The sequence below is a fragment of the Dreissena polymorpha genome, chromosome 11 (genome assembly GCF_020536995.1).
Source record: "Dreissena polymorpha isolate Duluth1 chromosome 11, UMN_Dpol_1.0, whole genome shotgun sequence".
Classification (NCBI taxonomy): Eukaryota; Metazoa; Mollusca; class Bivalvia; order Myida; family Dreissenidae; genus Dreissena; species Dreissena polymorpha.
In genome coordinates, this window is record NC_068365.1 from 28217965 (window position 1) to 28243514 (window position 25550).

Consider the following 25550-nt stretch of genomic DNA (forward strand, 5'->3'; position numbering starts at 1 on the left):
CAGACACATGCTGAGATTATAAAGTTATATGGTGTTCATGAAGCCATGTAATATGGTTGCTTTTTTCTTCTATATGTGTCACTTTTCACGTGTTTTACACATCTCTCTTCAGTCTTCATGGATAAGACATTTTGCTTGGGCAGCTATCTGGAACTGATTGACAGATTATTTTCCTGTTAACCCTTTGCATGCTGGGAAATTTGTCGTCTGCTCATTTTCTCAAAGGCAACCATTTTGGCATTGTTGTTGTTGTTCTTATTTCGTACCATAGCTATTTCGTATCTATTACTTTTGGGGTATTTCGTTACTGTCGATTCTAATATTTTGAGTTACAGTAGTTATAATTATTCTCTTGCTTCTTTTTCTTCTTATGATTATTATTTCCAATTTCATTTCTTACTGTTTTGTGCATATTGCACACTTTTTTTGTTCGAACTCAGTTACAAACATAGTTGAATTTAACCTCCACCAAGGGAGATAACATAACCTTTACTAATACTATACAAGGATTCATATTGGATGAAACAAACTCGAAATATAGTTTATTAACAGGTAAATTTCGATATATTTTGCTCAATATATACTATCTAGGCAACGTTCTTTCACTATAGTCACAAATATGTGTGTAATTAAATTCAGGAGTGATGCGACCGAAATTCGTGTCGGAACTCTCGCTATTAAAAAGATAGAGTGGACTATTGACGCCAAGAGTCTGCCAAAGCAAAAATCATCAAAAGACTCTATGGCGGCAATTTATATTGACTAATTATTACTCAAGGAATATCTGCACAATAAGCAGAATGGGTCTCATATTGCTGTGAGATGATGATCTATTTGGTTTATAAATTATAGTACTCACCTTGCATAAACAAAATTTATGTAATTTCAGCTAATTACTACATTAACTTATGTGTTTGTAGTTTATTAATAGCGGAATAAATGACTTAATGTGCAATTATTCAAATAAACAATGAATTGATATATAATTATGTACTTCTAATATTTGTGTATATTTTTCATGATTCAGTGAATTTTCAAAATGGTTTATATTACAGTAATATTTAAAAAAATTAATTGTATCTCTGTTGATACAGTAATCAAATGTAGCATACTATTGGGCTTTGTTCTGGGAAAACTGGGCTTGATGTAAGTGTGTTAGCCTGTGCAGTCTCCACTGGCTAATATTGGGAAACACTATGCTCTATGTAATTTTTTGTTCAAACAATGTCTTATTTAAATGAAAATCCAGTCTAGATGTAAATTATGGTCCCTTATTAGCCTGTGCAAACTTCATAAGCCAATATGGGAAGACACTTTACGCACATGCCAAGTTTTCCCAGAACTCTATTGGCAAGGTGGAACTCATATTAAATTATGTTAATAAAATTATGTGATTGACATGGGAAGTAAGCTGGACTAAGTAATACAGCCGGACCTGCTGTCCAAGCTGTCCAGAACAATTAATGCAAACTGACCTTAGTGTGGGAACTATCCTGTCTAATCATATCACTGTCTGACACTTTTGTATACTTCAGAGCTTTGATTTCCAGACTTGTAAAATTATTTGTTTAAAATTTTCAGATGGCTTATCATGCATATCACAAACATGCCCAATATGTAATGCACCAGTTTTGGCGTTTAATGGAGAAAGTCAATAGTAATTGTAACACGTTTTGTTAAAAAATAAATACATTGAGCCTTGCTGTGGGAAAACAAGGCCTAATGCATGCACGTAAAAAGTTGTTCTGGATTAGCCTGTGTAATCCACACATGCTTATAGGAACAGGCTTTTTCCGCCCTATGCCACGGGTCCGAAATTCGGCCCCATTCCCAATGCAAATCTGGTTGTTTTTTCCCAATTGAAAAAAAAATGCCAATTCCAAATTTTTTTATTTTTTTTTAACCTTAAAATATATAAATTAACCTGATCCGGTGTAGAAAATAGAAAGTATTGCACAATTAAATTATTTGTTACCTTGAATTTGTTTTCAAAACTGTAAAATATGTTAATGATTATTTAAGACTTTCCTTATTTTCCTCAAAATCCAGCGCTTTGATTTTTTTCACCTAAAAAAAAGGGCAGGCCTTTTCCCCAAATTCAGATTAAAAAACCTGCACTTATTACACATGTTCTTAATATTTTGTAAAATATATATAATAAGTTATCAAAATAGTCGTTATTTACCAGTTAACAGCTTCTTTGAAAGATAAGAAACACTTTTTACATGCGATAATTTTTCCCAATTGAGCCAATTTTGCGATTATTTTTTTTCCCAAAATTGGGGGTTTTCATGCTGCGAAATTCCCAAAATTCCAGTGTGGCGTTTTCCCAAAATGGAAAAGCCAGAGGAAGTCTCTTCTTATCGGAAATCGAGTTACGGCAGAAAGTGTTGTTCCTGATAGCCTATCTGCCTTCTGGGACTACACTCTATTCTAATGCAGTAAGCCCTGTTTTTAACCAGGTTTTCCAAAGGAAAAAACTGGTTATTAGATTGGCGAATGTGGGCGGGCTGGCTGGCTGGCGGGCGGGCGGAACAAGCTTGTCCGGGCCATAACTATGTTGTTCATTGTCAGATTTTAAAATCATTTGGCACATTTGTTCACCATCATTGGACGGTGTGTCGCGCGAAATAATTACGTCGATATCTCCAAGGTCAAGGTCACACTTTGAGTTCAAAGGTCAAAAATGGCCATAAATGAGCTTGTCCTGGCCATAACTATGTCATTCATTGTGAGATTTTAAAATCATTTGGCACCTTTGTTCACCATCATGGGACGGTGTGTCGCACGAAAGAATCACGTCAATATCTCCAATGTCAAGGTCGCCACGACTAAAAATATACTTTTTTTAAAAACAAACTTACAAAGGGGGTTAATTTTGTTTGTTCATTTCAAAAGTTCAGTTTGAGTTTTCTCCCTTTATCATATTTTTTTTTCACAATGAAAACCTGGTTTTGTGACAATTTTGTCCCTTGTTCCAATGATGCTTCATTGTATTCCAAATTGAATTTTCAAAAAGCTTTGTATTCTTGAGCAAAAAAACAACAACAACATAACTGTTAAATGATGAGTAGACTTTTATTACTCAATTGTTGGGCTTATCTGCTGGATCAGCAATCTTTTCTGGCCAGTTGAGGCCAAACAGTGTGTCCAAGTGGTGAGTGGTGTTATCATCAGGGGGCTAATTGGCTGCAACAACAAGCTAATTGATCTCAGATAGCCACCCCTTAGCAAGGTGCTTGGGCCGTGATTGCCTGATGGCTGCTGCATAGTGCTCAAACGGGTACCCGAAAAAACCCGAGTCCACGGGTAAAAAAAATACCCGCAGATCCGGGTCAAAGTTTCTGTGAACGATACCGGTTTGGGTCGCAAACTACGAAGAACAAGATTGCATGTTGAACGTGTAGTCAAATCATCTCTTTTAAATGAGTGAAGTAATATTACAGTGATTTTTTTTGCTTTTATTTGTTACAGCCTGTGCCATTTAAATTGGGAAAATTAGCGCGATAATCCGTGAAATTGGGAAAAAAAGCGCGATAAACCATGAAATTGGGAAAATTTGTTATTCAGATCCCAAAATGGCGACGTAAAAAAAACAACTTTTATTATGAAATATATTGACTTCAAAGTAGAAAATGCAGTGCTTACAGTGAACGTTATTTTGGCTTCTCTCCTCAAAATAAGACAAGCTTTATTTTTGCTTGACAGGTTGTTTTTCCTGTACATGTACTTTTGATCGCTATTCCAAGTCATACTTACGTTTGCTTATTAAGTTCAACAACATTGTGCAAACTTAAAAAAATAGTTAAATGCAGTTCAGTATTTCATTCATAATTAAATAAATCAAAACAATAAAAAGTATAATATTCAAAACAATATACTTGACAAACAGTTTAATATTTAAGAACGCTAAAATAAGCTATGACAATTAATGTAGTTTTATTTTAATTAACTTATGTATTATCTGACCCGATCAAGGTCAAGGTCACGGTGACCCGAAATAGTAAAATGGTTTCCTTATGATAACTCAAGAACGCTTATGCCTAGGATCATGAAACTTCGTAGGTAGATTGATCATGACTTGCAGATGACCCCTATTGATTATCAGGTCACTAGTTCAAAGGTCAAGGTCACGGTGACCCGAAATAGTAAAATGGTTTCCGGATGATAACTCAAGAAGGCTTATGCCTAGGATCATGAAACTTGATAGGTACATTGATCATGACTTGCAGATAACCCCTATTGATTTTCAGGTCACTAGGTCAAAGGTCAAGGCCAGTGTGACCCGAAATAGTAAAATGGTTTCCGGATTATAACTGAAGAACGCTTATTCCTAGGATCATGAAACTTAATAGGTAGATTGATCATGACTTGCAGATGACCCCTATTGATTTTCAGGTCACTAGGTCAAAGGTCAAGGTCACGGTGACCCGAAATAGTAAAATGGTGTCCGGATGATAACTCAAGAACGCTTATTCCTAGGATCATGAAACTTGATAGGTAGATTGATCATGACTCGCAGATGACCCCTATTGATTTTCAGGTCACTAGGTCAAAGGTCAAGGTCACAGCGACAAAAAACATATGAACACATAATTATCAGCTTATTATAACTATTGTTTGAATATGTGTATATAAACACGTTTTATTTTGTTCATATTATACAGTTAATATCGCTACTAATTACCCGATAATCTCGTATATTCCAGTTTTAAAGCAAATGCTGGTAAATATTTCCTTAAGTATCAAATACATTTTTGCATTTGTTACTATTTAAAGAGATGATGAAATAACGTCTAATCGGGGCGTTTTTTTTTTCCACTGAACACGCGATACGCCTGACGTGATGTTCATGTATTTATACAACACAAAATACACCCACACTTTCCAAACGACGTTCTACATGTCTGCATAATTTTCGCGCGCTTTTTATGAAACAAAGGATATTTTAGCACTGTTTATTTGACGCTAGAATTTGCCAAAGGTGGCGTTAGCATTAAAATTCAGAAGTTTGTTTCGGATTACAAATTATATAATGATAATTTGATAATCGAACGAAACATTAACAGTTGTGCGTAATTAATTCAACGATAATTTGTTAAAGCGCATAACGTTTCATATCGCTTATTAAAACGTGAAAATAATAATTATGAAACCAGCGTAAATCTTGGTTTCTACGCTACACATACATGTATGTACATGTAGGTGGATATCTTTTCACTCCATCCGCCGCGTACGTATGCGGCGGATTTACTCCGCGAAAGTACGCGAGGTTTATACAGACTCGGCGTCATTGCACGGATCGATGCCGAGTGCCACGGTGATACGCCGCGTGAACACACGATTTGGCCGCCGCGTACTAATAATCTGGTAGTGGCGTAGCCGCGGATTATGTTTGTGCCGTGTTGGCTGTACTGTACAGCATTGTTTTCTTCACAAGTTAAGAATGAAGCAATTATTCTGATCATGAGTACAATTGTCATTATTACAAACTAAGTTGTTGTGTATCACATTATGAAAATGTTACATTTTGAAATTACTGCACAGGTTGTATAACTCATTGACTCAACATCAAGTGCTAGTTCAGACTTTATTGTTTAGTTACATTCCTTTGAGAGTAAATTCTTGAAATATGCAGTAAAACTTCTGAAAATAATGTGGCATAAATGATAAATGGTGTATCCAAAGATATACAATTGATAAAACCCATTGATAAGTTCTGAAGACGGTTACAGTGCTGGGATTGTTGTTATGGCCTGTTTGAGAGATTAAACTCAAACTGTACAACTGACATTTAGAGTGTGTGCATCTACTGTGGACTGTCACATGATTTGATTGTGATATCTATATTTAGAACATCATTTTAACCCATGTGATAAATTAACGTTTATGTTATTGTGTTGTTGAGAAGAGCTGTTGATGAAGTTCTTAAATGTTTATTTGACAATATAAACACTAAACAGGTTTGTTAAAAAAGTTTGAACATTGTGGTAGTTTGTAAATTTCAATATAAACAGTGTTCATTTGATGTAATGGATTTATTTTCAGTAGTTTAAGTCTTATTGTAATCGAAATTGTGACTATGCTGTACATCTTATCAGGTGATATTTATGTGGTAATTATGAACACATGCAGGGTGTTTACTGGACTGATATATCACTACACCTGGCTGGCATATAGGTACACATGATAGGAGCCTGTTTACCTATTGTACACGACTTAGCTTGTCATAGTTGATGTGTCTATCTGGGCATGCATTGAGAAGTGGCAGTCAGTTGTTTCGGAATATTACTCTGCATGGGAGAAACTTGCAAGCTCTCTTTCGGAATTACCATTTGTCTATACATTATTGAGTTGCTTTTGGATATAAAGTGGAAGCAATATTAGATAGGAATATCGGTATAAATGTCAACTTCAACTGAAGATCAATATTGTGTTTTTCATGGTGGAAAGTGTGGAAAAGCTATGGTGTTAGAGTCCATGTCAGCCAGTCTTTATGACACACTTGCAGTTGCTAGAGACGCAGGTAATTGTATGGGGGTCGTGTGCAATTTAGTTAAAAACTGTATATTTTAGCTTGATTGCATCAAAATGAATGAAACTACTTTTAGAATCCGCTCTTAGGGTAGAACCAGTTACTAAAATAAGTTCAAGTCCTGCAGTGGTAAATTTTGAACAGGGCCTGCTCAGATTCTGGGGTTTGTATAAGCAGGCCTGTGCAATTTTCTTGGTTTCATGGAGTTTCTTGGTTTCATGTAATATAAGAATTCTGGCATACTTGGCTGAAATGGTAATATTTTTGATTGACTAAAGGTTTTATATACTTCAAAAGAGTAAAGCAACTTTATAATACACTGAACTTTTATTTTCAGATCAGGGTTTGGTTGTGGGTGATTTTTTTTTTTCACTTTTTGGAAAATTTGATACATGTACAAGGATTCATTTAAACAATTTATATAAAACATTTGCCTTTGTTCAATACACTAGCAAGCTAAATGTTCAATGTTAAGTGTGAAAAACAAGTAAATAAACATAGTTGGAACAGTGCAGCTACTGTGTGAATGTGGAAACTCTCTTGGCGTACATGTCTCCAGTATTGCGTGAACCTACTGTACCTGATACATGTATAAACATGTTATGCTGATACAGCACTTTAATACTCAGCCCCTGACATTAAATATAATTGCATACATTGTTTACCCCTCGATATAAAGATACTCTCCCAATGTGACTGGTTCTGAATGGTTTCACTTCTCCCAAATGTGACTGGTATTGCATGGTTTCATTTCTCCCAATGTGACCGGTACTGCATGGTTTCACTTCTCCCAATGTGACTGGTACTGCATGGTTTCACTTCTCCCAAATGTGACTGGTATTGCATGGTTTCATTTCTCCCAATGTGACCGGTACTGCATGGTTTCACTTCTCCCAATGTGACTGGTACTGCATGGTTTCATTTCTCCCAATGTGACTGGTACTGCATGGTTTCATTTCTCCCAATGTGACTGGTACTGCATGGTTTCACTTCTCCCAATGTGACTGGTACTGCATGGTTTCACTTCTCCCAATGTGACTGGTACTGCATGGTTTCACTTCTCCCAATGTGACTGGTACTGCATGGTTTCATTTCTCCTAATGTGACTGGTACTGCATGGTTTCACTTCTCCCAATGTGACTGGTACTGCATGGTTTTACTTCTCCCAATGTGACTGGTACTGCATGGTTTCAATTCTCCCAATGTGACTGGTACTGCATGGTTTCACTTCTCCCAATGTGACTGGTACTGCATGGTTTCATTTCTCCCAATGTGACTGGTACTGCATGGTTTCACTTCTCCCAATGTGACTGGTACTGCATGGTTTCACTTCTCCCAATGTGACTGGTACTGCATGGTTTCACTTCTCCCAATGTGACTGGTTCTGCATGGTTTCACTTCTCTCAATGTGACAGGTACTGCATGGTTTCATTTCCAAAGTGGTGAGAGAAGAAACTTGTGTATAGTTTTCTAATAACACAGCCAAACTCTTCACAAACCTGACGAATAGTAAAGAAATTTTCAGAACTCATTGTTTTATCAAAGTGCAGGGGTTCTGAAATACTTTAAGAGTCTACATGTCCACGGACAAGTTGGACCCACAAATTCACTTGTCCGTACCAAAGAAGTACTTGTCCGTACTTTTAAGATAGATTAAGGAAAAGGTCATTACTAATTAAGCAAATAATACAAGCATACACTTTTGTTAACTTCTATTTTAAATTATAAACATAGTTAACTAGAAAATTCACATGAACAAAAAAGACAAGCAAGATGTGCCTATGATAAGATCACGTTTAAGTCACACATGATACCATCTTGTGTATTTAATAATCTCAACATGACTAGACAATTCACTCGAAATAAAATAATCTCCGTTAATTATAAGTATATAATTATCCGATAATAAAGGAAACTCATTACAAAGTTTACATTTACACACATCGGCAACATTTTCAACATTTTCAAGCAAAGGAAAATAAATTAGCTAAGACTCAACAAATTCTCGTTTCCGCTTGGCGTCGTATGTTTATCATATTCATGCTTGGCTTTTCTCTTCTTTTCCGACGCCGAACTGATATATACTCGTGGACTGGTTTACTACATTAAATAATTATTATCGGAAAATAACCTACCTCCAGTTGAAAAAGTGTGCCAGTCCGCAGATTAATCATAAGCTATTTAAATAAACTTTCGTTTTTGATTTTCGGAAAATAGAGAAGTTTCGTTCTCGAAACAAAATTACCACGGAAATTTTACTTGTCCCCAGACAAGTCAGCTTTCAAAAACCGCTTGTCCGGAAGGGGAAATTGACGACTCAGACAACTCGGACAGCATATTTCAGAACCCCTGAAGTGAAAACATCATTGTCTAGTTCATCAGGTGGAAATCACGTGTGAGATGGCGACTTCTATACCCTTATTACTCTTGTTTATTATTTATCTGACGCTCAGTTTCCAGACATATCAGTAATAAAGTGATTTGCGATTATTTTGTATTAAAATTTGCTTTATATCTCAACTTTACTTGCTGCAAATTTTCTTATAGGAGTCACTTTGTCAGTCTGTCTGTCTGTCCCGAAAATTTCATCCGAACTTCACCAAACTTGGTCAGAAGATGTATCTAGATGATGTCTAGGTCAAGTTTTAATATGGGTCATGCCGTGTCAAAAAGTAGGTCACGGGGTCACTTAGTGTGTTTTAAACAGAAAGTTTGTCCGTACCATAACAATGTCATTTATCGTTAGATTTTAAAATGACTTGGTACATTTGTTCACCATCATGGGACGGTGTGTCGCGTGAAAGAAGTACATCAATATCTCAAAGGTCAAGGTCGCACTTTGAGTTCAAAGGTAAAATGCTTGTAAGGTCATCCCGCTAAAAATTTTGTTGCATGTCAAGTCGAGATATAAAGTAATTATTATGCCCCCCTTCGAAGAAGAGGTGGTATATTGCTTTGCACATGTCGGTCGGTCTGTCGGTCGGTCCATCCACCAGGTGGTTTCCGGATGATAACTCAAGAACGCTTGGGGCTAGGATCATGAAACTTCATAGGTACATTGATAATGACTCGCAGATGACCCCTATTGATTTTGAGGTCACTAGGTCAAAGGTCAAGGTCACAGTGACCCCAAATAGTAAAATGGTTTCCGAATGATAACTCAAGAATGCTTAGGCCTAGGATCATGAAACTTGATAGGAAGATTGATCATGACTCGCAGATGACTCCTATTGATTTCAGGTCACTAGGTCAAAGGTCAAGGTCACAGTGACCCGAAATAGTAGAATGGTTTCCATTGCTTTGCACATGTTGGTTGGTGCGTCCACCAGGTGGTTTCCGGACGATAACTCAAGAACGCTTGGGCTAGGATCATGAAACTTGATAGGTAGATTGATCATGACTCGAAGTTGACCCCTTTTGATTTTCAGGTCACTAGGTCAAAGGTCAAGGGTCACAGTGACCCTAAATAGTAAAATGGTTTCCGGATGATAACTCAAGAACGCTTAGGCCTAGGATCATGACACCTGATTGGTTGATTGATCATGACTCGCATATGCCTCCTTTTGATTTTCAGGTCACTAGGTCAAAGGTCAAGGTCACAGTGACTCGAAATAGTAAAATGGTTTCCGGATGATAACTCAAGAACGCTTATTCTTATGATAATGAAACTCGATAGGTAGATTGATCATGACTTGCAGATGGCCTCTATAGATTTTCAGGTCAATAGGTCAAAGGTCAAGGTCACGGTGACCCAAAATAGTAAAATAGTTTCCGGATGATAATTCAGGAACGCTTATGCCTAGGATCATGAAACTTCATAGGTACATTGATCATGACTGGCAGATGACCCCTATTGATTTTCAGGTCACTAGGTCAAAGGTCTAGGTCACAGTGACAAAAAACATATTCACACAATGGCTGTCACTACAATGGAGAGCCCATATGGGGAGCATGCATGTTTTACAAACAGCCCTTGTTTATTATGCCCCCCTTCGAAGAAGAGGGGGTATATTGCTTTGCTCATGTCGGTCTGTCGGTCCGTCCACCAGGTGGTTGTCAGACGATAACTCAAGAACGCTTGAGCCTAGGATCATGAAACTTCATAGGTACATTGAGCATGACTCGCAGATGACCCCTATTGATTTTGAGGTCACTTAAGGTCAAAGGTCAAGGTCACAGTGACCCGAAATAGTAAAATGGTTTCTGGATGATAACTCAAGAACACTTAGGCCTAGGATCATGAAACTTGATAGGTAGATTGATCATGACTCGCAGATTACCCCTATTGATTTTGAGGTCACTAGGTCAAAGGTCAAGGTCACAGTGACCCGAAATAAAATGGTTTCCGGATGATAACTTAAGAACGCTTATGCCTAGGATCATGAAACTTCATACATGTAGGTACATTGATCATGACTCGCAGATGACCCCTATTGATTTTGAGGTCACTAGGTCAAAGGTCAAGTTCAGGGTGACCCTAAATAGTAAAATGGTTTCCGGATGATAACTGAAGAACGCTTATTCCTAGGATCATGAAACTTAATAGGTAGATTGATCATGACTCGCAGATGACCCCTATTGATTTTCAGGTCACTAGGTCAAAGGTCAAGGTCACAATGACCCAAAATAGTGAAATGGTTTCCGAATGATAACTCAAGAACGCTTATGGCTAGGATCATGAATCTTCATAGGTCAATGAGCATGACTCGCAGATTTTCAGGTCACTAGGTCAAAGGTCAAGGTCATGGTGACCCGAAATAGTAAAATGGTTTCCGGATGATAACTCAAGAACACTAATGGCTACGATCATAAAACTTCATAGGTACATTGAGCATGACTCGCAGATGACCCCTATTGATTTTGAGGTCACTAGGTCAAAGGTGAAGGTCATGGTGACCCGAAATATTAAAATGATTTCCGGATGATAACTCAAGAACGCTTATGCCTAGGATCATGAAACTTCATAGGTACATTGATCATGACTTGCAGATGACCCCTATCGATTTTGAGGTCACTAGGTCAAAGGTCAAGTTTAAGGTGACCCGAAATATTATTATAGTTTCCGGATGATAAATGAAGAACCCTTATTCCTAGGATCATGAAACTTGATAGGTAGATTGATCATGACTCGCAGATGACCCCTATTGATTTTCAGGTCACTAGGTCAAAGGTCAAGGTCACGGTGACCCAACATAGTAAAATGGTTTCCGGATGATAACTCAAGAACGCTTATGGCTAGGATAATGAAACTTCATAGGTACATTGATCATGACTGGCAGATGACCCCTATTGATTTTCAGGTCACTAGGTCAAAGGTCAAGGTCACAGTGACAAAAAACATATTAACACAATGGCTGTCACTACAACCATATGGGGGGCATGCATGTTTTACAAACAACCCTTGTTAAAACAGTGTTGAACCAATCAAACTATATTTTACAAACACTCAAATACCCAAGATATCTAGGTATGCAACACATTTGAACAGAAATGTTTATTTTGAGGCAGAAGAGTAAATATATGATAAAACTAGGTTGAAAGATGAATCGAATCGAAACAATCTGTATCGGACTGTCTGAAATCGAAATTGAATCGAATCGAGCTGAAGGTGAATTGTTGCAGCTCTATTTAGTATTTTAAAATTTCGGGACATTTAATTTTTTGGTATCCGTAAGTTATGCCATATTGTCATGGCAGATGTTTCCTTTTTTTTCTTTCACTGCAATACTTGCACCATCTGGTAAATTAACGGTCTTTTAATACTGACAACCAAGCAAATCATTGTTTAGATTAAGAATCAATGTAGATTATGTACAACCATAGAATTATTTAATGGTTATTTGGTAAATTAAGCAAAACAACACAGTTTGAATTAAATAACTAATTATATGTTTGGTTTTAATTGTTTGCTTGTTGCACATATAATTTGCATAATCATATATATTACAATAAAATTTGTTACAAAATTCAAGATTATGATATAGATAAGCATATGTAAACGAACAAAAAGAGAAAGAGTAAGTACAGCAAACAAAATATGCTGAGCAGTCTCATGAACTAAGCATTGGAAGGAACGGAACACACTTTATTTCATCATGTAAAATCATGTCCAGAAAAAGATGTTTTCTAGGCTACGCATCTCTTCGGAGTATATGAAAATGTTTATGAGATGGTTATCAGACTCTTAGCCTTTCGATGTCCTACTTCGCGGTGCACAAGAGAAGGCCTGTCTGATATGTTGAATTTTCTCAGGTGAAATAGTAGTTGTCACTCTATTAATGGTCCATATGGCATCAAATATCTTAAAATAGAAAAATATTTTATAGAAATAAAAATAAGTCTCCACACAATTCTATTTTTCAAGAAATCTACATCTGAACACTTTACCCCACCCGCCGTAAAGGCGGGCGTAACAAGTGTTTAATGTGTATTTAAAAAACATGTTGATACAGTTGACAACACATACAAATCAATACAGGGATCTTGCGAGTGGGCAAAGTGGGCGATTTCTTCGCCTAATAAATCTTCACTTCGCACATTAATTTCATGAAGGCGAAGAGACTTCTCCTTTTAATGATTTATTTTGTGTCAGACATTGACTGATTAAATTAATTTGATGTGGAGAATTGGACACAGGAGGATTCTCACCCATAAGTTGCCCCATTTACAGGTCATGCAAAGTTGAACATTCAAAAGAACAGTCTTGAGCTATTACACTTCTTGAAATTGTTGTTAGATGATGCCTTGATTAATTGTCTTCTGCTGGCTACCAATAACTATGATTCAGCAATGTTAAATGGCCCATTAAAACAATACTAAATAATGATCAAATATGAAGATGTAACCTACCACTGGCAATAAATATGAGGCTCATTTACAGGTCAGATTTGGAATATCTGCTGTAAAATGAGATTTTAAATGAATTTTTAATTTAAAACAAATATTTTGAACAACATATGAATTTGATTTTATGTTGAATTGATTAAAATTAACAAGGAAGTTAAAAGATTCTGAACATTACTGGCTTGTTACAATTGAAGTTTATTTGAAACACGTGTTCAGAAAAAAGGAATTAAAAGTACAATCATAATCAACAATCAATGAGAAATAAGGAAAATGTTGGTTTTATACACTTAAAATGTCTTATTGTATAAAACAAGTGAAGAGTTGATTGAAAGCTGAACAGAAACCACTTATCCGTTAAGTTGCTGCAAGATATACATAAAACTAAGATCTATGACTCAAATGTACCATTTCTCCCAAAAATGTTACCAATTCTCCCTATTTTGGCTTTAGGGAGAAGTGACTTCTCCATAAATTTTGAGCCTAGCTAGACCCCTGCAATATCAAATACATTGAAAACAAAATTCAAACACATCCAACAAATATTCTCAATATTTTTGAACGATAATTGATAGTCTTACCTAAAACGATGGATTGACAATTTGTTTTTACAACGACAGGAACGGAATTAGGTTGCAACCGGAAGTCACCAGTTGGAAAGTCGAACATATTTCATCGCACACACATATCAGATTGGGGCTTGGTTTAATTGGTCATTATAGTCACTTGGCATTAGTTGCTTCCCACCATCCCCTCTGCTACTCCTCTCCCCTCAGCTGCTACCCCCTCCCAAACCCTTTAAATAGTCCATTTGTATTACAAAATATCAAAACCAAAAAGAAAGGCGAAGATTATTATGTTTATGTTTACATTAAGAAAGCGGCTCTCATGATGTCACACGCATGCGCTCTGAGTATTTTTTTATATATTTTTTTTTAGCTCAACTCATGGTGAGCTTTTGTGATCGCCTTTTGTCTGTCGTGCGTCGTACGTTGTGAATTGTGCTGCGTCAACATTTGCCTTGTTAACTCTCTAGAGGCAACATTTATTGTCCAATCTTCATGAAATTTGGTCAGAAGATTGGTCTCAATGATATCTTGAATGATTTTGAAAATGGTTACGTTTGCTTGAAAAACATGGCTGCCAAGAGGCGGGGCATTTTTCCTTATACAGCTATAGTAAAACCTTGTTAACACTCTAGAGGCCACATTTATTTTCCGATCTTCATGAAACTTGCTTAGAAGATTTGTCCCAATGATATCTTTGATGAGTTCAAAAATGGTAACTTTTTCTTGAAAAACATGGCTGCCAAGGGGCGGGGCATTTTTCCTTTTATGGCTATAGTAAAATTACACTCTAGAGGCCACATTAATTGTCCAATCTTAATGAAACTTGGTAAGAAGATTTATTCCAATTATATCTTGGACGAGTTCTAAAATGATTCCGGTTGGTTGAAAAACATGGCCGCCAGGGGGCGGGGCATTTTTCATTAAATGGCTATAGTAAAACCTTGTTAACACTCTAGAGGCCACATTCATTGTCCAATCTTCATGAAATTTGCTCAGAAGATTTGTCTTATTGATATTTTGAATGAGTTCGAAAATGGTTACGTTTGCTTGAGAAACATGGCTGCCAAGGGGCGGGGCATTTTTCCTTTTATGGCTATAGTAAAATCTTGTTAACACTCTAGAGGCCACATTTATTTTCCGATCTTCATGAAATGTGCTCAGATTTGTCCTAATGATATCTTGGATATGTTCAAAAATGGTAACCTTTGCTTGAAAAACATGGCTGCCAAGGGGTGGGGCATTTTTCCTTATATGGCTACATGTATAAGGCTATAGTAAAATCTTGTAAACACTCTAGAGGCCACATTTATTGTCCAATCTTCATGAAACTTGGTCAGAAGATTCATCATAATAATATCTTGGACGAGTTCGAAAATGATGCCAGTTGATTGAAAAACATGGCCGCCAGGGGGCGGGGCATTTTTCCTTATATGGCTATTGTAAAACCTTGCTAACACTCTAGAGGCCACATTTATTGTCCAATCTTCATGAAATTTGATCAGAAGATTTGTCTTATTGATATTTTGGATGAGTTCGAAAATGGTTACGTTTGATTTAAAAACATGGCTGCCAAAGGGCGGGGCATTTTTCCTTATATGGCTATATATGGCTGTAATAAAATCTTGTTAACACTCTAGAGGCAACATTTATAGTCCGATCTTCATGAAACTCGGTCAGAAGATTCATCCCAATAATATCTTGGAAGAGTTAAAAAAATGATGCTGGTTGGTTGAAAAACATGGCCACCACGGGTGCGGGGCATTTTCCTTATATTGCTATAGTAAAACCTTGTTAACACTCTAGAGGTCACATTTATTGTCCGATCATCATGAAACTTGGTCAGAAGATTTGTCCCAATGATATTTTGGATGAGTTCGAAAATGGTTTTGGTTGCTATAAAAACATGGTTACCAGGGGGCGGGGCATTTTTCCTTATATGGATACATGTATATATGGCTATAGTAAAACCTTGTTAACACTCTAGAGGCCACATTTATTGTCCAGTCTCTATGAAATTTGGTCAGAAGATTGGTCTCAATGATATCTTGGATTAGTTTGGAAAATAATTATGTTTGCTTGAAAAACATGGCTGCCAAGGGGCGGGGCATTTTTCCTTATATGGTTATAGTAACATCTTGTTAACACTCTAGAGGCCACATTTATTGTCTGATCTTCATGAAACTTGGTCAGAAGATTCATCCCAATAATATCTTGGACAAGTTCGAAAATGATGTCAGTTGGTTGAAAAACATGACCACCTAATAAGGCTATAGTAAAACCTTGTTAACACTCTAGAGGCCACATTTATTTTCCGATCTTCATGAAACTTGCTCAGAAGATTTGTCCCAATGATATCTTGAATGAGTTTGAAAATGGTAACATTTGCTTGAAAAACATGGCTGCCAAGGTGCGGGGCATTTTTCTTTATATGGCTATAGTAAAATCTTGTTAACACTCTAGAGGCCACATTTATTGTCCTATCTTCATGAAACTTGGTCAGAAGATTCATCCCAATAATATCTTGGACAAGTTCGAAAATGATGCTGGATGGTTGAAAAACATGGCCGCCAGGGGGCGGGGCATTTTTCCTTATATGGCTATTGTAAAACCTTGTTAACACTCTAGAGGCCACATTTATAGTCCGATCTTCATGAAAATCGGTCAGAAGATTCATCCCAATAATATCTTGGACAAGTTCAAAAATGATGCCGGTTGGTTGAAAAACATGGCCACCACGGGGGCGGGGCATTTTTCCTTATATGGCTATAGTAAAACCTTGTTAACAGTCTATAGAGGTCACACTTATTTTCCGATCATCATGAAACTTGGTCAGAAGATGTGTCACAATGATATCTTGGATGAGTTTAAAAATGGTTTTGATTGCTTTAAAAACATGGCCACCAGGGGCAGGGCATTTTTCCTTATATGGCTTTAGTAAAACCTTGTTAACACTCTAGAGGCCACATTTATTGTCCAATCTTCATGAAATTTTGTCAGAAGATTGGTCTTAATGATATCTTGGATGAATTTGAAAATAATTATGTTTGCTTGAAAAACATGGCTTCCAAAGGGGGGGGGGGCATTTTTTCTTATATGGCTTTAGTAAAATCATGTTAACACTCTAGAGGCCACATTTACTGTCCTTTCTTCATGAAACTTGGTCAGAAGATTCATCCCGAAAATATCTTGGACGAGTTCAAAAATGATGCCGGTTGGTTGAAAAACATGGCTGCCAGGGGGCAGGGCATTTTTCCTTATATGGCTATAGCAAAACCTTGTTAACACTCTAGAGGCCACATTTATATTCCGATCTTCATGAAACTTGGTCAGAAGATTTGTCCCAATAATAGCTTGTTATCTCAGGTGAGCGACTTTGGGCCTTTCAGGCCCTCTTGTTTTGTTTTTTTCCTGTTTTAATGCTTTGATTCATTCCATAATATATATACATACATAATTTACAGAGTAATGCACATTCATATATTAATCTAGTGATAGTCAAGATGGCGATGTCCATGCCATGTCCATATTCAAATTTGACCTTTGACCTTAAGGTGTTTTTTTCCTGTTTAAATGCTTTTATTCATTCCATAATATATATACATACATAATTTACAAAGTAATGCACATTCATATATTAATCTACCATTTGTAATGTCTTTTCACCATATCATTAAATTCATTACACAGTTTGAATTAATATCATCATTCAACCTTTTTTACTTCATTGACTTGACTTAAATATTCTTTATGTACATCACAATAATAAGTGCGTTTTGAACAACAAAGGGTTTTGATTAACCACAACAATTTAACTATGGTTACAAGTTCAAACAAGATAAGAACCAATTACACTTCAACACCGATATTTCGAAGTCATCGGGACCGTTAAAAAAACTTCGGATTAATGATAATTCGAAATAAACATTTGACAGAAGACTTCTTTGATTCTCTAAAAATAAAACGCTATGGACTTTGCATGGTTCGGTTACACGCTACTATTAATAATTGTTTTACTTAAAAACGTAAACTAGTCAGATAGCAATAGATTGCTTCTAACGGAGGAATAAAACGATTATTATTCTTCTTTTTTATTTTCTTCTAATTACAGAACATATAAAATAGAATCAATAGCACAAAGTATCAGAACCTTGTTAGAGCCATGTTGACAGTGTGTTTGCCGGAACACCAAATTATCTGCTATTTGCTACGCGCAGACGACAAAGTGTAATTATCGGCTTTAGACAAAGGTGTGAACTTACGCTTAGTGTTTTGCAGTTTTGACTTCGGATTAAAGATTGATAATTAGGTGCGAATTTTATTGTTTGGGACCGAAAGAATCACTTCGAATTAACGATTTCTTCGGTTTAACGAAGTTCGGATTAACAATGAAATTTTACATTAAACAAAGAAGAACCAAAATCGGGACCCGAAAAATACTTCACAATAACGGTGACTTCGGATTATCGGTGTTCGAAATAACGGTGTTGAAGTGTATGTATCATTTTACTAAACAATCAATTTCAATTTATGATCAATATGCACACAACATAGTCAGATTTGATCAAGCAAAACAAACTTTGCACATTTTATACATAATGAAAATTAAGGACAAAACCCAATTATGTATCATTTGCTAGTGTTGTTAAATAACAAAGTTTGGGTTTACAATAAGAGTGCAGTTTACAAACACAATCAATTTAAAACTATGATCAATACGCAAGTAGTAAGATTTTATCAAGTAGACCAACTTTGCACATTTCATATATAGTGGGAGTTATTAAGACAGTTATTTTTGTTAATCATGTAATTACGAATTACATATTCCTCTTATAACTGTCCAAAAATATTCTTTACTCGATTCATTTGTTGTGGTTGCATAAATATTTAAAGCTAATCTTAGGCTAGCCTTAAATCCCTGAAAATGTGGAATAACTTCTGTCCTTTTGCATTCAAAAATGTACTTTTTAACTTCCTTGAACAGAATAAAGCAATTGTCATTTTCATTTGTATCTCCAAGAAGGAACATTTTGCAGTTTATTACTATTTGTATATTTTCATTTTTAAGCTATCAGATACATGTATATCTTTCATACATGTAAGTATTTTTACTATGTTACGCTCTGAGTATTTTGTCTCGCTAACATTACTACGCTTGAAAATAAATGCAGACACAACAAATATGAGGGGAATAAACAAGTATAATTCCATTTCAAAATCTTACTTTAACTGAAATAATCCAATAATTTGTGAAACTTATTTTTTTACAATTTCATAGGGCATATAAAGCTGCTTCGTTAACCTAGTCCTTTGGACTAGGTTCACGAAGCAGCTTTATATGCCCTATGAAATTGTAAAAAAATAAGTTTCACAAATCATCATAAATTTGGTATATTTGTGGAGCTTAACATCTTATCTGTCTCATTCAAAAGAACTTTTGCCTTACAAATTGCGTTAAACATTTATGCAATTGACCACAAACATGTATAGTTCAGCAGAATAACCTAAATTTTGTCAATTTTTGGACATTTAATGACATAATGGAATATGAAGGCAAGTTTCCCACACTTTCATATTTTAAGTTTTGATTCATATTTCGGAGTTAGATGCAATCAAAAAATTTCTTTGTGTGGGAAATATGCCTTCATATTTAATTTTGAACTTTTGTGAATTTTAATATTGCTAGATGTAAGTCACAGTGTAACCCAAATTCCTTGTTGTTTTGCACGTTAAAACACAAAGTAAATTATATGTGTTTTGTTGTTGATTCATAATGTGGTTATATTTAGAACACATTTTCCATGCACAGTGTAATGTGTCTTTTAATTTATGCGAAGAAAAAATATTTTTTTTGTAAATATACGAATTTTGTTAACTACTGTTAGTAAGGGAATCAACTCTTGCATGATTGTTTACATTGCTCCATGACAACATGTAGTCAACGCTCAGATCGATAATTTTAAAGGATCACTAGCATTCACGTAAGTTTTAACCTTTATTTTACTTTCATAAAATTAAAATTGCCATTTTAAATGTTTTATTATTGTAAAAATGGTGTTCCTTCTGTTGAAATAGTCAATAAATTGTTGACAGATCCATTCGAGTATTCTGGTGTATTGCGACTGCAGACGACTCCAGCAATATTGTTGTGAAAACCGTTGTTTTCTATCGCAATTTATATATAGTTGTATAGAGTTGATTGAAACAATGTTCAAGCTTTTGAAAACATGCAAGTTGAGAGAAATTACGATATAAACAATTAAAACCATTAAAGATGACAAACGACACTTGCATTGACGTCATATTGCTCAATAAATATAAATCATTATCGTCGAATGATATAATCGTGTGTGTGGTGTAATGGATGCAGTGTCAGACTTCCACGCGGGTGGTTGTAGTTCGATTCTCGATTGAGTCAGTTTTTTTGTGACAATAACTGCAAAAATAAAAACATAACTTTGTAAAAAATATTGCACCTAATTTTATAACGTTATTTTAGTATTTTATTTGTGTTAAAGAGAAACACCTAATTTGATTTTTCTTTTTCTTGCAGAATGCCTCTCAAAACGTGTATTTTATGGGAAAAACGGCTCAAAATACACCAACGCCGTCCTTTAAATTAACATGTCGCAAAATATTTAAAAAAGAATTTCCTTATAGAAACAACACAAGATCAATTTATTTGTGGCAAGTGTAGTCGGCCAGCGTATTACGCTGCATCACAACAAACTTCTTGTGCACAACAACCTTCTTGTGCCTCTACCAGCTCATTGCCGCCGCAAAATGTTCTCCCAAACAGTCCTCCTTCAATCAAATTGAATATTAAAACAACATCAAAAAGCCATGCGTATTGTTTCATTTGCAAGAAACCAGGACCAAAATTGATTGTCGTTCCTACTTCTACAAGGACGGAAAACTTCATTCAACATAATATTTTAATAACAGCAGAAAGTAGGTGTTGTCCCGGTCATTTTAAGCAAAATGATACATCCTTTGAAGAAAATGTAATTTCAAAATTGTCTACAATAGACAATGTTTTTTTAAACAGATCATCTCTTCTTAATCTTCTTACTGCAGTTCGAGGGTACTGCGTATGTTCAAAAAGTAAGAGGCTGTCGTTTGATGACTTAACAACTTTCAGTGAAGAAGACATGTTAAATCTAACCGGCATTTCGATGTAAAACTTTTTAGCACTCTTGAAAGCCGTCGAATTATCAATAAGAAACACGCCTGCTAGAACTGTAGCAACTACTATTGGAATTTTCTTGTTTAAGATAAAAGTATGGTCTATCAAATAAGGTCCTGTCAACTTTGTTTGACGTTTCAAAATCAAGCGTCAGAAGAGCCATACAAACATCCAGAAAAGTACTTATGACCGACTTTGTGCCTTTTAATCTTGGCTTTTCACACATTTCAAGTAAAGATGTAATAAATAAACAATAAAGTTAATCTTTTTGGGATGATAGGAATACTTAAATGTAATATTGTATCATTTCGTTACATAACTAAAATCCGTTGTCTGTGAAGTGAAAAGTATACACTCATAGATTAGATTAGACATTTGAACGTTATTTGACGTAATTAAGGTATATGCAGGACAGCGTTTGTAACGCTGAAGACTTCAAATCTTGTATAAAATACTGTTGTTTATGATATTTAATACCATGAAGTATTGTGCATTATAACAAATTGTTATCATATGCAGGACTGCTTATGTCAGTAACATTTTGATACGTTGATGCGTTTGTAACGCTGAAGACGTCAAATCTTGTATAAAATACTGTTGTTTATGATATGTAATACCATGAAGTATTGTGCATTATAACAAATTGTTATCATAATGTAAGACTGGGTAACTGGTTTATTATTTTAAAATTCCAACCGGATACTTGATGTTAAGCTTGTATTTAGTATGTACATTATTTGTTAACCAGGTTTTCCGAAGGAAAAAACTGGTTATTAGATTGGCGAATGCGGGCGGGCTGGCGGGCTGGCTGGCTGGCGGGCTGGCTGGCTGGCTGGCGGGCTGGCGGGCTGGCGGAATAAGCTTGTCCGGGCCATAACTATGTCGTTCATTGTCAGATTTTAAAATCATTTGGCACATTTGTTCACCATCATTGGACGGTGTGTCGCGCGTAATAATTACGTCGATATCTCCAAGGTCAAGGTCACACTTTGAGTTCAAAGGTCAAAAATGGCCATAAATGAGCTTGTCCGAGCCATAACTATGTCGTTCATCGTCAGATTTTAAAATCATTTGGCACATTTGTTCACCATCATTGGACGGTGTGTCGCGCGAAATAATTACGTCGATATCTCCAAGGTCAAGGTCACACTTTGAGTTCAAAGGTCAAAAATGGCCATAAATGAGCTTGTCCTGGCCATAACTATGTCATTCATTGTGAGATTTTAAAATCATTTGGCACATTTGTTCACCATCATGGGACGGTGTGTCCCACGAAAGAATCACGTCAATATCTCCAATGTCAAGGTCGCCACGACTAAAAATAGATTTAAAAAAAAAAAAAACTTACAAAGGGGGTTAATTTTTTTTGGTCATTTCAAAAGTTCAGTTTGAGTTTTCTCCCTTTATCAGATTTTTTTTTCACAATGAAAACCTGGTTTTGTGACAATTTTGTCCCTTGTTTGCATTCTATTTAAAAATCCGTTACCATGGTAACATCTTAATCATCAAAGATTCATTTTTTATTGCAGTTTTTAAAAAATTGAATAATACAATAATTAAGATATATTTGTTGTTCGGTTTATTTTGCTTGCCGATCGATATTTACTTTAAAAAGTGACATATATCATATACATTTAAATTGTTTCCATGGAAACCACAATTGTAGTTTCAGAAATTATTAATTAAAACTTACCTGCATATAATCCGATCAATTGGGTATGCCTTAGGCAAAGTATGCTGTGCATGTTAAATTATTCTTAACATTCTTTGATTTCTTTGACAAAAAATGTAGAAAAATGTCAATGTCTTACTCGTTACCATGACAATCAACAACTATTTGTTGCTTTTTCACAACATGCTGTGTGTATTCAATACTCATGTACAATTTTATAATTTTCATGATGACGTATAATGTATATATATACGTTTGCAATTGATATTTATATACCATAACAAATATTCTCACGTATTTATTATGTTGCCATAGCAACCATGGCATAATAAAGCGATACTAATCATAAATCTGTTGTTTTCCTATATACAATAGTTTGCCCTATAAGATAAAAGTAAATTCATTGAATTCTGAAACAGGGCATATTTCAACCCTTTGTGAACCTATAATCCAAATTTACCCCTATTCCATTCATTTTTTTCAGTACTCTTAATTAAACTTGCATGTTAATTGCAGACGACTAGGCTAGTGTAAACAAAACTTTCATGTATTTGATTTATTTTAAAGAAAGTTTTTTTTACTTTTTCACAATTCTCAGAAAATGTTGCATGGAACAATCTGTGCATGTACGTGGTGAAAATAGGTGACTTGACGAAGTCGATATACACATGTACAGTGGGTATGCCCTGTCCCGATTGGAGGCAAATTTTTATGTCCCCCACTATAGTAGTGGGGGACATATTGTTTTTGCCCTGTCTGTTGGTCTGTTGGTTGGTCTGTTGGTTGGTTGGTTGGTTTGTGCCAACTTTAACATTTGCAATAACTTTTGCAATATTGAAGATAGGAACTTGATATTTGGCATGCATATGTATCTCATGGAGCTGCACATTTTGAGTGGTGAAAGGTCAAGGTCATCCTTCAAGGTCAAAGGTCAAATATATGGGTCAAAATCACTCATTTCATGTACACTTTTGCAGTATTTCAATATTCAAGATAGCAACTTGATATTTGGCATGCATGTGTATCTCATGGAGCTGCACAATTTGAGTGGTGAAAGGTCAAGGTCAAGGTCATCCTTCAAGGTCAGATGTCAAATATATGTGGCCAAAATCGCTCATTTCATGAGTACTTTTGCAATATTGAAGATAGCAACTTGATATTTGGCATGCATGTGTATCTCATGAAGCTGCACCTTTTGAGTGGTGAATGGTCAAGGTCATCCTTCAAGGTCAGAGGTCAAATATATGTGGCCCAAATTGCTAATTTTATGAATACTTTTGCAATATTGAAGATAGCAACTTGATATTTGGCATGCATGTGTATCTCATGGAGCTGCACATTTTGAGTGGTGTAAGGTCAAGGTCATCCTTCAAGGTCAAATATATGGGTCAAAATTGCTCATGTAATGTCACTTCTGCAATATTGAAGCTAGCAATTTAATATTTGAAATGCATGTGTATCTCATGGAGCTGCACATTTTGAGTGGTGAAGGGTCAAGGTCAAGGTCATCCTACAAGGTCAAACATCATATAGGGGGACATTGTGTTTCACAAACACATCTTGTTTCAGATCTTTTTCATATTTGACGAAATATATTACTTGCATAATTTGGTTAGACAGTCGTTCACAATGTAATTATACATCTCATTTAGAGAACAAAGTAAGCCTAAAATTTGGGGAAAATTGCATTATTTAAAAAAAATTCTCTTTTAGGAAGTGATTAAGGCCCTTGCTAAAGAAGGAAAAACAAATTCTGTAAGTGAAATTAGAAGGAATAATTTTGGGCCAATCATGATGAAACTTGATAAGTACATTTGTGCTTATGATAGCTGGAAAGTTTATAAAAATGGTTGTGGTTCAAAACATAGCAGCTGTGGGTTGGGGCAGTTTTCCTTATATGGCTTTAATGAAACTTTGTTAACGGTCTTGAAGTCACATTTTTAGTCCAATCTTCATTAAACTTGATCAGAACATTATTTTACAATGATATCGCCACCAATATGGGATTTTAAATAAATTTTTCTCAAATCATTATAGCAAGAAATGTGTTGCATGCTTGTGAATATATGTGTTCTCTGCTTGTACGGACAGAAACAACAAATTTTATTTAAACTGACTTTTTCTTTGTTTTCGTGATGAGAACGTGATGATAAGGCTAAGAGTCGGGAGGTAAGGATAAAATAGTTGGTCTTCCACTTCTCCTGCAGACCTACAGGTTTAGGCAGTACATTTTACCCCACGGGTTGGCAGTCATTGCTCTTGAAATCGTCAAGCGAAATGTTTTTATGCCCCCGGTAGGGTGGCATATAGCAGTTGAACTGTCCGTCAGTCAGTATGTCAGTCAGTCTGTCCGTCCGTCCGAAAAAAACTGTAACATTGGACATAACTTTTTCACTATTGAAGATAGCATCTAGATATTTGGCTGGCCATAACTTTTTATACGCTTTTTAAAAACGGGACGTATTATAGTTTCACCCTATGCGGGCAGGCGGCGTCCGCAGCAGTGCCTGTTCTCTAATTCAAATAGTTTTCATCCGATCTTCACCAAACTTAGTCAGAAGTTGTGTCCAGACAATATCTAGGTCAAGTTCGAATAAGGGTCATGCTGGGTCAAAAACTAAGTCACGGGGTCACTTAGTACATTTCAAGGATTAAGCATGGTGTCTGCTCTATAATTGAAGTAGTTTTCACCCAATCTTCATCAAACTTCGTCAAAAGTTGTGTCTAGATGATATGTAGGTCAAGTTC

The 25550-nt window shown here is 35.7% G+C and overlaps 1 protein-coding gene across 2 annotated transcripts in view; it reads left to right on the top strand.

Annotated features, from left to right (window-relative positions):
- LOC127850821 (tubulin--tyrosine ligase-like protein 12) overlaps positions 1–25550 on the top strand; it is a 49647-nt gene that overhangs the window by 6369 nt on the left and 17728 nt on the right. Inside the window, exon 1 of one of the 2 annotated variants that reach the window (XM_052384158.1) lies at positions 5813–5963. The exons of the other annotated variant lie outside the window; for it this stretch is intronic. The gene's annotated coding sequence lies outside the window, so the exon portion shown is untranslated. Of the gene's footprint in view, positions 1–5812; positions 5964–25550 lie in introns of those variants that run through there. 2 annotated transcript variants of the gene reach the window in all.